This window comes from Somniosus microcephalus, chromosome 27 (assembly GCF_052327205.1).
Source record: "Somniosus microcephalus isolate GS21.2 chromosome 27, FLI_Smic_1.0, whole genome shotgun sequence".
Taxonomy (NCBI): Eukaryota; Metazoa; Chordata; class Chondrichthyes; order Squaliformes; family Somniosidae; genus Somniosus; species Somniosus microcephalus.
The window spans coordinates 28,069,303-28,084,856 of record NC_141013.1 but is presented as its reverse complement, the minus strand read 5'-3'; the positions used below and the strand labels follow the sequence as shown (position 1 = coordinate 28,084,856).

At 41.3% G+C, this 15,554-nt stretch overlaps 1 protein-coding gene across 6 annotated transcripts in view; it reads right to left on the bottom strand.

Moving 5' to 3' along the window:
• mef2aa (myocyte enhancer factor 2aa) overlaps nucleotides 1–15,307 on the bottom strand; it is a 225,562-nt gene extending 210,255 nt beyond the window's left edge. For 2 of the 6 annotated variants that reach the window (XM_085968807.1, XM_085968813.1), the window contains exon 1: nucleotides 14,485–14,975. The gene's annotated coding sequence lies outside the window, so the exon portion shown is untranslated. The other 4 variants (XM_085968812.1, XM_085968815.1, XM_085968809.1 and 1 more) reach the window with 3 other exon arrangements.
• Between the last annotated feature and the right edge of the window lie 247 nt (nucleotides 15,308–15,554).

The window sequence follows — 15,554 nt, the reverse complement described above, 5'->3', positions numbered from 1 at the left end:
GGTAAATGTTAATCAAAACCATTTATTGTGATCAACATGAGGTTTTGTTCATTCCTTTCCTCTTTTATTCATTTTCTTGCCTCCAGGTCAGTCCAGTCCAGCCCTCTTCCTTCTCCTCCCAACCTAAGATTCATACTTTACTCCTTCGGGATGAAAAGAAAAGCGGAAAAGCCACAGACCTCGCCATGGCTGCAACAGTCCCGCTATTTGATTGGTATGACAACAGCTGCACTTTCCTTCCCTTCTTCACATAACCCAAGAATTTAAACACTTTCGATCGAATCCTCACAGTACCAGTAATTTGGAGCCCACAGGATAACAAATATCATTAACATGGGGCTGCCAGAAACAATTAGAATCGGGTGCTGCAGAAGCCATATTAGCGCAAGAGTGTTTGTATTTTAAATAAAGAACAAGGTAAAATTCTATTGCTGGTTAAAAAACAAATATCAGCTTCAATTGGAAATAGCCATAACCCAGTTTTCAGGATCTTCTGATAACTACCTTCAACATTATTTAGATTCAACCAGTAAAATCATGAGGCTCTCACTGGAGTTTAATTTCATTTATCGCTAGCTGTTATCAGTTTAGGGACCAAAGTTAATTCCAATGTCAAGCTGAGTGTAAACAAGTACAACAACAACAATAACTTGCATTTATTTAGCGTAGTCCACAGGAAAATATTAAAATAAAATTAAAAAATAGATTTAGCGATAGTTTAAGAAATCTGAAGTTTAGAAAACTAGGACGGATCAATTTATTTTACACAAAGTATATTTCTCAAAGTCAGTTACAACAGCACACAAGATTGCTGTAAAGTGTAGTATAAAACTGACAACTTTATGCAGCGTTTTGATGCCCTCAAAACATGGAACGAGACTTAACACAGGATTTTACTGAGATCTTAGGTTATGCACCAGACATTGGCAGTACCTTGAAAAACAGGTTTTGCAAAAGGAAATCCGGAATTAAATTATTAATGCTTCACAAAAGGTTGGTGCAGTTTTCTGTCCCAGTTCAAAAGCCAATGCCAAGCAACAGTACCACTTAATTATTAACTTCCAAATAAATCCTAATGAAGTATCTCTAAGTATTGGGAGTGCTTACATAAAACAGATTCCCAGATACGAGCCATCACTGAAGGTACAGGATAGGAGCAGGATACATGGTTGCCAACCGAGACCTACAATTTATATGTCGCAACCGAGCTCAACACAGCTCATTAGTTTTAGTTCAATTCTTGAGTAATAGAAAAATTCTATACTGCAGTTTGCAGCTGTGTGCTCCTAGAATATGCTCGGTTCATATATTTTATAAATATAGTACTTTACAGTAATATGGGAAATTGCACAAGGGACTTTCAGCTCTGCAGCTGTGCAGGACCAATTCTGAAGCTCATCTCAATAAAAGATCTGGTGCTATAAAAGGTAGGGAAATTAATCTTAGAGGCATGAAAATAAATGGACTATGTTCTTTGGTATGTCTATTAGCAGCATGCAGAGTACCTATTTCAGGGTTGTCGCCCATTTTGTTTTTGACCAAAAGTCCAGCTTTTCCAATGCATGTGGCTGGACATTTCTGAAATAAAAACTAGACACTAAAAGTTCCAATTTTTAAAACAAAGCTTACATTTTCCCTTAGTACATCTCTTTCACATCATGTGGAGGCATTAGTTGAACTTGAGGTTTTCAATGAGTTTTCATCATTAGCAAAGCAAACGTCACAGCCCCTACCCAATCCCAACGCTGCCCGCTTTTGGACTTGCCTAAAAAGTGGCAACCTTTAACTTTAGTGTGTCAGCCGTGGCTCAGTGGGCAGCACTGTTGCCTCTGAGTCAGAAGGTTGTGGGTTCAAGTCCCACTCCAGAGACTGGAGCACACAAATCTAGGTTGACACTCCAGTGCAGTACTGAGGGAGTGCTGCACTGTCAGAGGTGCCGTCTTGCAGATGAGATGTTAAACTTAAGCCCCGTCTGCCCCCTCAGGTGGACGCAAAAAATCCCATGACACTATTTTGAAGCGGAGCAGGGGAGTTATCAGGGCCAATATTTATCCCTCAAATCAACATCACTAAAACAGATTATCTGATCATGATCACATTGCCGATTGTGGGAGCTTGTTGTGCAGAAATTGGCTGCCGCGTTTCCTACATTACAATCGTGACTACACTTCAAAAAAGTACTTAATTGGCTCTAAAGCGCTTTGAAATGTCCTGAGGTTGTGAAAGGCGCTATATGAATGCAAGTATTTCTTTTAACTATTTAAATAAATCAAACATTTTGATTCAGGTGACAGACACCCAGAACTTATTCCCAACCAACTAATCCAAACCAGTTGCCTACCTTTACTCTGCTTCACAAAATAGAATAGACATTTAGGAGTACACGACAAGGCTGTAAACCACTTGGGGATGCCAATTAGGTCACAAACCTCAAGTGTAAAGATCAAACAGAATAGTCAGGCAACATTAGCTAACCAGTCAGCATGGTTCATTCATCTGGGTCACAGTGCCTGGATTCTACTGTGGACAAAATATACTTATTTTTGATTTTCCGTTATTGAATGTTGCTATTGGAGCTTGTTACCTTCAATTTGAATTGGCAACGGAGTTTTAGGCCACAGCACATCATGCAATTGGTAAGGGAGGAGGGTTCCCCTCTCACCACAAGACTGACACAAGACGAACTTTATAAATCAGCAAATGCAAGTTGACAAAAAGAGCATTTTATTGAGAAATACTTTTTTGCGTAGTTATCTGGTTGTATACAAGAGGGTAAAATCCCCAGCAGGAAGCCACACTCAAAGGGACCACAACACCCCAGCAACAATCCTCCAACTTGCACTGCTCCTGCTGGAAGCACGGGTACAGTGAATTCACCATTAGATTTGAGTGGCTTCATATTCCAGGAAACTCTCTTTTAACTGGCGCCTAAATAGCCGGAAATCTCTCTTAACCGGCAAAATTCAGGATTAGGTTCAGGTAAGTTTTACTTTATATTAGTGGCCGTGTAACCGGGACTCCTGGATCTGTGGCCGTGTAACCGGGACTCCTGCACAAGTGCTGTGTAACCGGGGCTCCTGGATCTGTGGCTGTGTACAGGGCTCTCGTACCTTGGCAAGTATACCTCTCTGTAATCCGGACTTTTTGATCAACCGGCACCACGCCGGTCCCGTTGGTGCCGGATAAAAAAAGTTTCCGGTAATATGAAGCGACTCAAATCTAATAAGAAAATGCAGACTTAAAATTGATACTTTCTTTGAACACCTTCAGCTCAGTTTCAAGGAGTTGAATCATATTTATTGGATTTTCATAATAAATGCAGATGTATGGAGTATCATATAGGTGATAGTCAATCTCCCGTGGCATTGCACACTGGTAGTCCAGACCAATTTGAATGTTTTAGGTTAAGCAGGGTTAGAGGATGGGAGATAAATGGAACCTATATAGATAATCAAAATGAGAAGAATGAGAAGAGCATTAAGGAGGGGAGAAGAGGCGGGGAAGGCAGAAGGGAGGGGAGGCAGGAGAGGAACAAGAGGAACAAGGGAGAGAGAAGAGTAGCAGAGAAAGGGGGCAGGGGAGATAGCACGAGGGAGGGAGGGATGGAGGAAGGAATTTCTGAGGAAGGGGGATTCCGATCCACAGGAGAAGGAGGGTTGAGGTATGGAACAGCCAGCAATTGAGGAAGGAGAAATACAGCTAGTGGGTGGGGGGCGGGAATAGGAAATGCAGTTGGGGAGGGGGCTTACCGTAAAGGGGGGGGGAAAAAAGACATGGGTTTGAAATCTTGCTCAGTGGTTGTGGGGGGGGGGGGGGGGGGTTGCAGGCAAAAATCTTGCTCAGTTTGTCTGTGGGGGGCGGGGGTTGAAAGCCTTGGTGTTGGGGGGCAAGAGCTTGTTCAGCCGGGAGGGGAAGAGAGGGGGCAGTCATACCCGAGAGGCTGTGGGCTGGATTTTACCGGCGCTTAGAGGGCAGGTTTGGAGGCGGGTCAAAAAATTTTGATTGACGGCGGGTTGCGATCCCATTGTCAACCTGCCTCCAAATAATTTTCCCAAGTGTCGGGTCCCCGATTTGCACATGGACCCGACACCTAGCGGTGGAAAGAGAATTAAAGCCAATTACCTGCCTATTAACAATTAGTTGATAGTAGTTGACAGGCTATTTTTTAATTTTGCCGCTTCTTCCTCGGGTTTCCCGATGTCCGGACACCACGCCAGGTAAGTGTGACATGTTGTCACTCTGCTGTAATGTTTCTGGATTGATGACAGCTGCAGAAGTGGTGTGAAGGATCCAATGGTGCACTGGTGAGTCTCAGAGGTAAGAAAACGTTGGGAAATTCATTTTTAAAGCATTTACACATTTCTTTAGGCAACAAGTTTTGAAATCCATGTCCAGTGCCACCTCATTGGGAGAACCTCTCTCATCAGTGACAGATCGCTTCTGTCACCTCACCTGCAGCTGCCATTTATTCCAGCCTATGGAGGGAGTCATTGGAGAGCCTAGGTGTAAGAGCTCACCTTTGTACAGTGATTGTCAGTGTTTGTAGCACCTCAATGCTGTCATACACTGAGAAATCAGCTGTCAAAAAAAAAAAATTGCGCGTGGTCCCTTTAAGAAAAGCAGCAGCTGACGCATCATCAAATGACATCATCTGACTGGCTTCCTCTTAATTGGCTGGCAAGCCAGCAGGGTGGGCTTAACAATGCCAATTGACGTAAAATCACGCCTGTGGGCCGGATGCAGTTGGGGGTGGGACTGGAAGCCGGAAACCACCTGACCTGCGCCCAACCCGTCTCCAATGAAAAAAATCGCGGCCTGTGTGTTTGTTTGATGGCAATCAATTGGTCACCTAATGTTATGCTTATTGCCCCACCAGCAGGTGCTATTCCATTACAATCCTGAGGCCACTCACCATTTTCAATGTATTATAGATGACTTGTGTTACAAGACAGTAACATATTTCACACTCGTCATGAACATGACCTGGACCCTGTAGATGTGTTACACTTTCACCTGTAATAGTTACAGCAATTACAGCAAAGCGGAGTGGAAAGTCCCCGAATTCAAGCACCCATGTCTTACCAAATGCCTGAAGCTACTTTGAGATTATCCTACATGACGTGTGCACTCATGCCATCACTTAAGAGATCATTACGAAAAAATTCCATAATCATATTTCAAATTACTGAGAAATTGTCATTAACACACAAACACGGCTCCACTGTGACCAAGGCAACTGAGTGAATGAGCCCAAGAAAACTCAACTTGGAAAGAAAAATTAATCTTTGAATGTGAGCAATAGGATGAAAATAACCTTAAATGAGAAAAATTCCACGTAATCTGCACACTGCTCTTTTTGTATCTGTTGCAAGTAACTGAAGTACACCAAGATCCCCTGTGCAGTATTATGTGAAGACATGCACATCCTGAGAATATCTTGCAGTGGCGAATTGCAGAAGCGAAGGTACTAGAAGCAAAGCTTAAACGGACTCAAAGCGTTCCAGAAAAGAAAAGGCTACACTGATAACTTTGGGGTGAAGATAATGGAGGCTGCAGAACATTAGTAAAATGGAGCAGCTGCATGTGAAAAGTCCAGTGTTCAACTCGCAAAGAGAGCAAACTCTTGGGGAACTTGCATTCTTCAAGCAAAACTCAACACGATCCAAAGGCCAAGTAGCCCAAATCCAAAAAGCTGCTGAACTGGTTGTTGAACAGTTTGGCAAAAAAAAAAATCAGCACCATTAAAAAATAATCTTCTACAAATCACAACATATGCCACAGAAACAAAGCAAGGTTCAAAGCCTTTGAGCTTTCAATTTGTGACCGAAATGGACTATTAATTGTCATTCATTAGTCCAGAGATAGGTGCCACCATCCAGGGCTTTTGTCAAAGAAACATGGAAGATACAAGTCACCACTATTCAGAGTATGTGTGAAGTTTTAAGAAGCCGAGATGCACCTGCTCCATGGACCAGCAAGGGGAAGTCTGCCTCAATGGTAACAACTGGCCATGACTGGTGCTAGCATGGATGGCTAACTTCAATAAGATGAAAGTGATAACTAAACAGCAGACTCGGCCACAGATGAATAAAAGTCTTCCTCATTACTGTGTATAACTGGAAAGATTGGATAATTGGCAAACTAGTGCTGTCGTGAATCAAGGAGATTTTGGTGCCATTGCAAAGTGCAAAGGATGGGATGGACATTTAATCCCAAAATCCTTAATGCAAGTGTACAAACTGGACAGTGTCAGACATGTCTTCTGAAGCACATCACCAGCTGAAATAACTTCGAGGCCTGCCTACGCTTCTTCAGATTCCCAAGCGGTAGTAGAGTACTTAACGTTATGGTTAGGGGGCTGTAGGAATCCTGACTGATGGAAAGTGTGCAGATTATCACCACAGGTGGCAGAGTATGGAAGGTTACCCACTGCAGGTGGGATGAGAAAGAATGCACCCATAACAGACGTATACTGTGGGGGAGCTTGGGCCCTCAACAGCTTGTTCAACAAAACGTAAACATAGAAAAACCACAAGATGAGGCCAGTAAAGGGAGCATTAAAGATCCTGATAGAACTATGATCTTTGGACAGCAATGATATAAAAAAAAAAATCCTTGGTTCTGACCTTGATTGATGACAGGCATAACAGGTGCTGATCACATACCCTGCACTTTTGGGGTTTTTTTGTTCCACTGTAATTTTATTTCACTATTGAAGGTATGTTTTAAGTCACCATTAAGATACTCTCTAGACAGTAACTTGTATCAGAACATATTGGCAAAACACTAGATTTACAATACAATATTGTTCTGCTGAATTTTGTATTCCAAAAAAGTGCATGTTATACCATTTTCAAAATAGTTATGGGGAAGTATGTGAAAAATTACTAGCAGATTGTGTTACACATTGAAATGGCACAAGTTATATGAATAGATTGTTCACATTCTAATCACATCTTTGCAGTTTTGAAGAATGGTATTTATCCACTACTTATAGCATTATCCACATAGCTTAAAAAATGTAGGTTAAGCACAATCTGAAATAAAACATGGTGGAAACGCTCAATTCAAATCTCAACCAAACTTTCCAGCACCTTCGAAGTCAACACTATTCAATAGGATAGCAACATAAAACTGAAAAAGTTATACAAATACACACACACACACACACACCCCTCTGTACAGGAGGATTTTTTTTTAAGGTAATACCCTCCTCTTGCCAGCTGACACAAGGACTTGCTCTGTCAACCAAATCTTAAAATGATTTCTTTTTTTAAAAACACATGTTTTCCCCATGAAATGATACAAAACCATGTAACAAAATTCAACAGTCACAATGTCAGCAGTAGGGAAAATCTAGCAGCATATCGAAGTACGAGCTTCAACAGCAAAATGAACAAAGAGAAAAAGGCACATATCACAAAAATAAAAATTGAGTGTTGAGATGGCTGTAAAATATTCAAGGTTCAGTGAGAGTTTATAATTGACTTCAGATTCATTCACGTGGTTTCTGTGATCATCTACATCTCGAGTGTGCTACAACCCTCCCAGCCATCTGTTAGCCCCGATACAAGTTAGAGGATATTTCTGCATTTAAAAGGTGTAGCCATGAGACTTCCTAACCAATCCCGGTGCATCTAACGGAGTTGACTGCAAGCTTAAGGGAAATCGTTCACCTTGCTGTTCTGACTATGTTCTAAGCCACCCCAGGTTACTCTCATACTCTGCTATGCAGTAACACAGAGGACCATCGGCAGAGGCTTGTAAGCAGATATAGAACAAAATAATTTTTATTTGCATAGTCAGGAGATCTCATAGCGTCCCACATCCAATGAATTACAGTCACCATTGTTATGTAGGCAAAAGAGGCAGCCAATTGTACACAGCAAGCTCCCACAAACAGAAATTGAGCTAATGTGCTTTTTGGTGGGGTTAGCTAAGGAGCAATAGTGCCATGGGATCTTTGACCTCAACAGGCAGGCAGGGCCTTTGTTTAATGTGGAATTCAAAAGACTGCACTGACGGGTCTGCCTAGGTTGTCTGTTCAAGTTCTGGAATGGGATCTGAACCCACAACCTTCTGGGTGCTACAGGAAGAAAGGCAGAAATCAGAATTTGTGTGCCAAAATAATGCAATAAAGATGCTGATGTGAGCCAAGTAGTTAAGTCTGGAGTGCAGAGATATGGAAATGTGATTTGTTCCTTTAAAAAAAACCCACCAGGACCTATTATAACAGAACAAAAAATAAATGGTAATCATATTGTTGTGTTCTATTTTATTTTATCTGGGAGGTGGTTATATTAGTTTTAGCAGTGAGAGTACCAAATTAACATATGGAGTTGGTACTGAATCATCCTTAGATTTATGCCCATCTCTACTAATGATGGTCAGCCCCAGTAACTGCTTTGAGCTACTACACAAATTGCATCAACACTCACTGCTGAAGAGAAAGTGTTTTGAAAAATTGACAAATGGAAAGAACAAAAACAAAAAAAAATTGCAACTGTTCAATTTTCAAAAATGGCTTAATTGGCAAGCTGCTTTTTCAGTGGGTAGCACTCTCGTCTCTGACTCAGGAGGTTGTGGGTTCAAGTCCCACTCCAGGGACTTGGAGCACAGAAATCTAGACCGACACTCCCAGCGCAGTGCTGAGGGAGTGCTGCACTGTCGGAGGTGCTGTTAAACTGTGGCCCTGTCTTCCCTCTCAGGTGGATGCAAAAGATCCCATGGCACTATTTTGAAGAGCAGGGGAGTTCTCCCCAGTGTCCTGGCCAAAATTTATCCCTCAATCAACAGCACTAAAACAAATTATCTGGGCATTATCACGTTGCTGTTTGTGGGAGCTTGCTGTGCACAAATTGACTGCTGCGTTTCCTACATTACAACAGTGCCTACACTTCAAAAGTACGTCATTGGCTATAAATCGTTTTGGGACATCCTGAGGTCATGAGAGGCACTATATAAATGTATGTTCTTTCTTTCCAAGTAGGCTGTACAATACAATATCTGAATAAACATCTTATTTGTTTAACGATTGATTGGTGGAATCATTCCATTATTGTGATGGTTTTCAGAAGAACAGTTTATTCAAATATAACCCTGGTTCTCTCCTGAACCCATTCCTTTCCCTGCAATATTCTGCTAATGCAGTGCCTCATAATGGTCTATGGTACCATAGCTGGCAGTCTACTGCTTCATCACCGAAGTCACCATTCTTCAGGTGTACCTTGATGGTTCGTCAGCAGCCTATTTATCTATGGACAGCATTGTGCACAAGGCAGATTAGTCGGGGCTTTCCACTTCTATACTCATGGGTAATATCATGCGTAGCAAACACACAAGCAGAAAAGCCTGGCCATCACACCCTCACCCAATGTCTAAACGTGCACACTTTGTAACAGCTATCACCGTCAGAAGTGGGAAACCTAACCCAGGGTGTTAAGGCCAATTGTAGCACCTCCACCGTACCCTGGCTGTGATTAAATCAAATGTAGACTGGTGATCCACTCTGCAAATATCGAGTTCAACAATTTCAGATCATAACCTCGGCCCCCATTACATTTTTACATATATTTTTTATCCACACCTTTGTTTTGTGCCCTTCCCCCTTTTTTTCTCTCCCACATGGCAGCTGTCTCCCATTCTACCAGCGCATTTCACACCTAATCTAGAGCCGTCTTTTGTCTCTCCACTAGTCCGATCACCATCTCGTCTGGTTTTCAATACCTCTTAATGTCTCTTCACTTCTCTTTTGTTCTCTCATCCCCATTTGCCAGCCCCCAAACTGGCCTTTTAATCGGTTTCATTTCCTGTGCTTTTTCAGTCCTGACGAAGGGTTTCGACCTGAAACGTTGACTCTATTTCTCTCTCCACGGATGTTGCCTGGCCTGCTGAGTTTTTCCAGCATTTTCTGTTGTTATTTCGGATTTCCAGCATCCGCAGTATTTTGCTATCCTGCAAATATCTTGGTTGTACTGCTCAGTTCTGCACCACATAATGCTTTTACTCACTGCGCACTGGGGAAGCCTGGAAAACGCATGTTATTCTGAATTCAGTCGCCATCTGAATTTGGCAAGAGGATCAGATTAAACCAAGTGGGCATGGCAGCATTTGACAAGGTGTTGTGCCACTGGTGGGACCCACAGCGGGCGACTTCTCAGAAAAACAAGGCTGCTTTGCTGGAGATTGTCCCTCTGTTACTATCAATGGACAGAAAAATCGGGGGGCCTTGCGCCCATGATTTTTCATTAAGCCACCCGCTGCGATGCTGGGATTCAGAAATTTCCACCCCGTTTGTCCTGCAAGTTAAAAATGTTAAATCAGGATTTTTTTTTTTTTGTTTGCTTACGTTCTGTAGAGAAGTGCAGCTCTTGCACGTACTTTATTGAGCCGCTATAAGATAACCACCCCACAAAAGTTATTTGAGTCAGTACTGACTAGAGATTACTGGTCCGAATGTCCTGATCACTGATTAATAGTCTGTTTAGTTTGACTGGTTAAATAAGCTTCAGCAAAAATATTCGTTCCCTCAAGAACATGAACTACAGTAGCCTAGTGTGCATGATTGGTTAGTACACCAGCACAACATTGTAGGACTTCTTGGAATGCTGTCACTAGGTTTTCAGTACAGCTTGAAGGTGGGTGTGCCAAGTTTTTGTACTTGTGTCTACTTGAGCTATTAAAAACACACCAAGCACAATAGTCACAGATTTTGTTCTTCCAATTGTGGGTTGTGTCAAAAGAAGGCATTTTAAACTATATAACACTCATTGATTGCAGTCTGTCGCTAGTAATGGAGAGAGTATGAAGTTAAAAGCATTGCACATGAATTGTATTGTTACAATATTAAGAGTATATTGGCTCCAATGGGAATTTCTCCCCACCTCACAGCATATTGGTACGAATAAGCAAAATGAGCCGAGTGATAATCCCATATTGCTCTACAAAGGTTAATTTTAAGCTCTACAGTAACTGAGCAATTGTTGGCCAGGCAGCGAGAATGCATTTATACTGAAAAAAATCAGCACTGGAAAGAATTGGCCTACCATTTCTGTGATTCTATGATTACCACAGGATGCATACATTCCCCTAATACCATTGATGGAAAAAAACGAAGTCTATATTCTTTAGAATAATTTACAATTTACACGCACTTAAGTAAAACAAACAGGAAAATCCTAATTTCATTGCCTGCGTAATCCTCTGGTTAATTTTTGTTAGTTGTTCCTTAATTGCTTCTTCCCTTTCCTGTTTCCTCCCAACACTTCATTCCACTTCAGTTGCAGTTTAGGCTTGCTTTTTTTTTTTTTAAATCACTGTTTTGCTTCTTTCTCCTTTTGATTTGACTCTTAATCCCTGACCTTTCTCTCCACTTGTCTCAAAGATATCTTGCCACAGCAGCAGGTAGCCAAGCTTGAGTCAGGCCCCACCATAACAGACAGACTGTGATCAGGTGCAAAGGCTTCCTCACTTAATATTATGTTTTAGCCCCTGGTCACATTACACAGAAATCTCAAAGATTTAAGCCATCAGCCTTGCAGCTCAACAAACCCACTGACTGCTTTCAAGCCTCCGACTTCTTGTGTTTGGAACCCCCTGAAGTCATTGCCATATTAATTAAGATATAATAGAAAGTAGGAGTACAAAATAGCTATCTTAATTAGCGTGACCAAAATAGGAGCTATTGAAGGTTTCTAGCTGCTACCTGTACATACAAATTGAATCCATCAAAACAAAAATGCAATCACTCTCATCTAAAGAAATACATAGTGAAATCGTCGTATTCAGCCCTTAGCCATATGAAAGTCCCGTGAGCAACAACAGAGTAAATACGTACTTGAACTGATCTCACAATGTTTTCCAGCTGTTTTGTTCTATAGCAAATATCACTGCAGAACAGAAAACAGGGACCAAAATCGTCTTTACTTTACAAGGCACAGTTAGAAGTCAGTATCATTTTGCTGGAGATAAGAGCCCGAATTCTGACAGGAATTAACAGCTACAAACCTCACCACAATGTATGACTCAAAAACACCAGTTGCAGGTGCAGAAAGTTAAATCTACAGCCGAAATGTGCAATAAAAGACACAAGCTGTGTTACAAACATGCAAACCTCTCCAAGCCTATGCTGGTTGCATTGTTGTACCACATTAATAGTATGTACTGTACATGAGGAGCTGCACATCAGTTGGTTTGAAAAGTACGACAAATGCTGATTTACAGTATGCTACACGTCCTTTATATTGATTCTATGCATACCAGAACATGGTTACTCTACTTAAAATAATTGAACCATCCAGATAGTGCAAGCATCAATTCAGCAAAATTGTACAACCTTCTAAAAACAGTGGTCAATTATATTTATATCACAACTTCATTTCTTAAACATTTCCAATTAGCAGAAAGCATTTTGCAATTGTTTTCCAAAATACTTGTGTGTTCAATTTTTCACAACGTGTGTGTAAATAAGGAAAGGATCTGCATTTATGTAGCCCCAGTCACATCCTCGGGTTATCCCAAAAGACCGCACAACCCAATCTACAGCTTTGTTATTGATAAAAAGTTCAGTATGCAAAAAAAAACAAACAACCAGGAATGTGCTCTCGTGCAAATGTAGGAGTATACTGAATTCAAGATTGATATACAGCGAAGGAAATTCCAAAAACATCAAGAAAATGTTCCGCAGTCATCAAAGCAATTCAAAACCCATCTATAAACATTTTTTTAAAATATTAGTGTACAAAATAAAACTCTACTTTAAAAAAGAGAACGTTACCCATAGTTGGTTCCTTAACATATCACTCAAATAAGATTATTTACACTGCTACAGTAGTTCCTAGTTCTGACACATTGGTTGTATGCAATCTATGTACCAAAAGATTCAGTCATGGGCCATAGGCACAATATGCTATTCTGATTATCGACATCGACTTGGATTGTGATTATTCTCCAATAGTTTCTAGCATATCTCAAAAAATAATTTTCCAGTTGTTTTTCCACATTTTAACCTATTTTTGGTTGAAGAATCCTAGCCGTTTATGAATCCCAAATACTTGTTGCAGGACTAGATACATGTGCACATTATTGTACCAAGGTAACATTGACCAAACCCTGATGTTCACACAATCCTTCCGTTGAACTACACAAGGCTGGAATTCACTAGTTGCTTCTCATATCAAAAAGATAAATCTGGGTTTAGATTTTCAAATAGAATGGAAAAATTAACCTTATTGGAACTAAAACTAAGCAAACCACATTTCACATGTATTCAGGAGTACTTCTACATTTTGCAGTCTGGAGTACACCATATACAACATATAAGTTAGAACCTTGCACGCCATAGATTTGTATAGCTTATGTAATACAATCAAAACTAATTTTGTGTTGGAACCCTTTATTACAATGCATTTTACAATAGGTCAGAATGTGCCAGAATTCAGTGTGTACTGTGCATTATTAAAAACTGACAACAGTAGCACCTAGCCAGTCAAACATGAGAACATTAGACACTGCAAAATCGGGTAACTTAATGCCCCATCTCATTGGATAAAGCTATGGACAAAAAATGAACTTGGAGATTACTGCCTGTCCAGAAGCTATCTTTCTAACTTTGATCATCATTAAGTTCACAATATTGCATTACATAACAAATGATAAAACAAATAAGTAACAAATTTGAACGTTAACTAGTAATACCATGAGACCATCCATCAAGAATCCAAAACAATCTTTTAGCAGCCCAATTTTTCCCAAGAGTAGTTAATATTTGATTTCAAGCTACTTTAAAAGCAACTTATTTCAACAATCCTAAACTCCAAGCAAGGAAGATTACAGAAATGTGGTGTACCGTAATAGCAAATATCATCATGCACAATAAACGCTATATGGAATTTATAAAAGGGTCTCTAAGGGATTAAACTGTACTGAATATACCGATAAGGTAGTTCCATCGAAATACTGCTCGACGAAACAAACTACTAGCACCCTTCATATTCACGATTGTTTAGAAGCCCTTTGGAATACAATTAAATTCCCTACTCTATGATGATTTAGCTGAACTGTCAAACTATGAAGTTGTATAGGACTTTCATCTCCCTGATCAACCCCACACTGAACAATAACGCGATGTGCGGATTTAAGAGGCTGCAATTTCAATATTCGCTGTATTAATGCCCTCAACCAGACCGCCCGACCCGCACACGTAACTGAATGTTTTGGAAACTAGATGGATTACTTCATAACAGGGCAATTTCACGGCCCCCTGAAGAATACATGACAGCCAAAGGGCTCAGTGTGGAGCGATTCGACTAATTTACTGATCTACATGTCGATTGAGGATGTGAAAGAGCACATTCACGTACCCACAATGACAACACTGGAATAAGCCACCAAAAACAAACGTGCACGTTTGTAAAAGACACACGTTCCCCAAAACAAGCATTTTTAGGCAACAAATTAAAAAAAAAGTAGGTTGGCTCAACTTACCAAACGCTCACTAAATCCTCTGGCTCTTTTGGCTGTGGGTCTGACAATCCAGCTTCCAAACTTTCAAATCTTGAATATCCGCACACTTCCAACCCTTCACTTTCGCCTGTCCTTTAACAGTCAGAAAAATCCTTCAAGAGGAGGGAGGGGGGGAAAAGAAAAAAAATAGACAAACATGCCAGAATATTTCCGGGTTAATAAGAGAGCAGCGACTCATTCCCACTGTAACATCACCTCAAGAATAAAAGGGAGAAAAAAAACTGCCTCTGCCAGTAAAATATATATATATATTTTTTTTTTTAAACACACTAGCTGAAGGCTGTAAAGAATTATTCTCAGTGCTGTGTAGAGTCAGCCCCCCTGAAGCTCTTAGGCTGCTGTTCCTGTCATTGCTGTGGGGCTGGAAAGGCAAATATCCTCACTGCAAACATGCTCAGATTTCCCTGCCAAGTAGATACATTCGGGTGGCTAGGGGAAGCAGAAATGTTGCTATTTTTACTCACCACTCAGAGGATACTGTATCAGCCGCGAAATGAATAATTGTATAAAAAAGATACAATGTTGCTATTTTTAGTCTCCCACAGATTAGACCTGCCCCTTCTCTTACAACAGCAGCTCTTCGCATCCCTCCGCCAGTACAGGAAATGGGAAATCCCAGCCCAGCGGATCCGGGTTGGATTGGGTTTTAAAGCCCAGGCTCCGTCGTTACATTTCCACTCACATCAGCGGTCCTCCCGGCCGGCTAACTGCTCTCACTCGGCTCGCAGACCCGCGATCTCTTTTTCTCTCCAAAAAAGGCGCAGCACCGGCGGAGCAGCACACAGCACTCGTATCGACTGACGTCAAACGCAAGCCGCTAATGGGAATTCGCAGCCCCGCGCTGGCTTTCTTCACCGCAAAACCGCCCCTGATCGCAACTTTGCCCGACCAAGTTGTGTCAGATGGCGAGCTAGCCGGCTGGGCAGTTCGGCCGTTGAAATTTCCGCCACTTTTCACGCCGCTTTAGTCGACTTTCGGCCGGAGAGGTTTCCAGCTGGGAGCTAAATTCTCCCCACCTGCGATTGACGTCA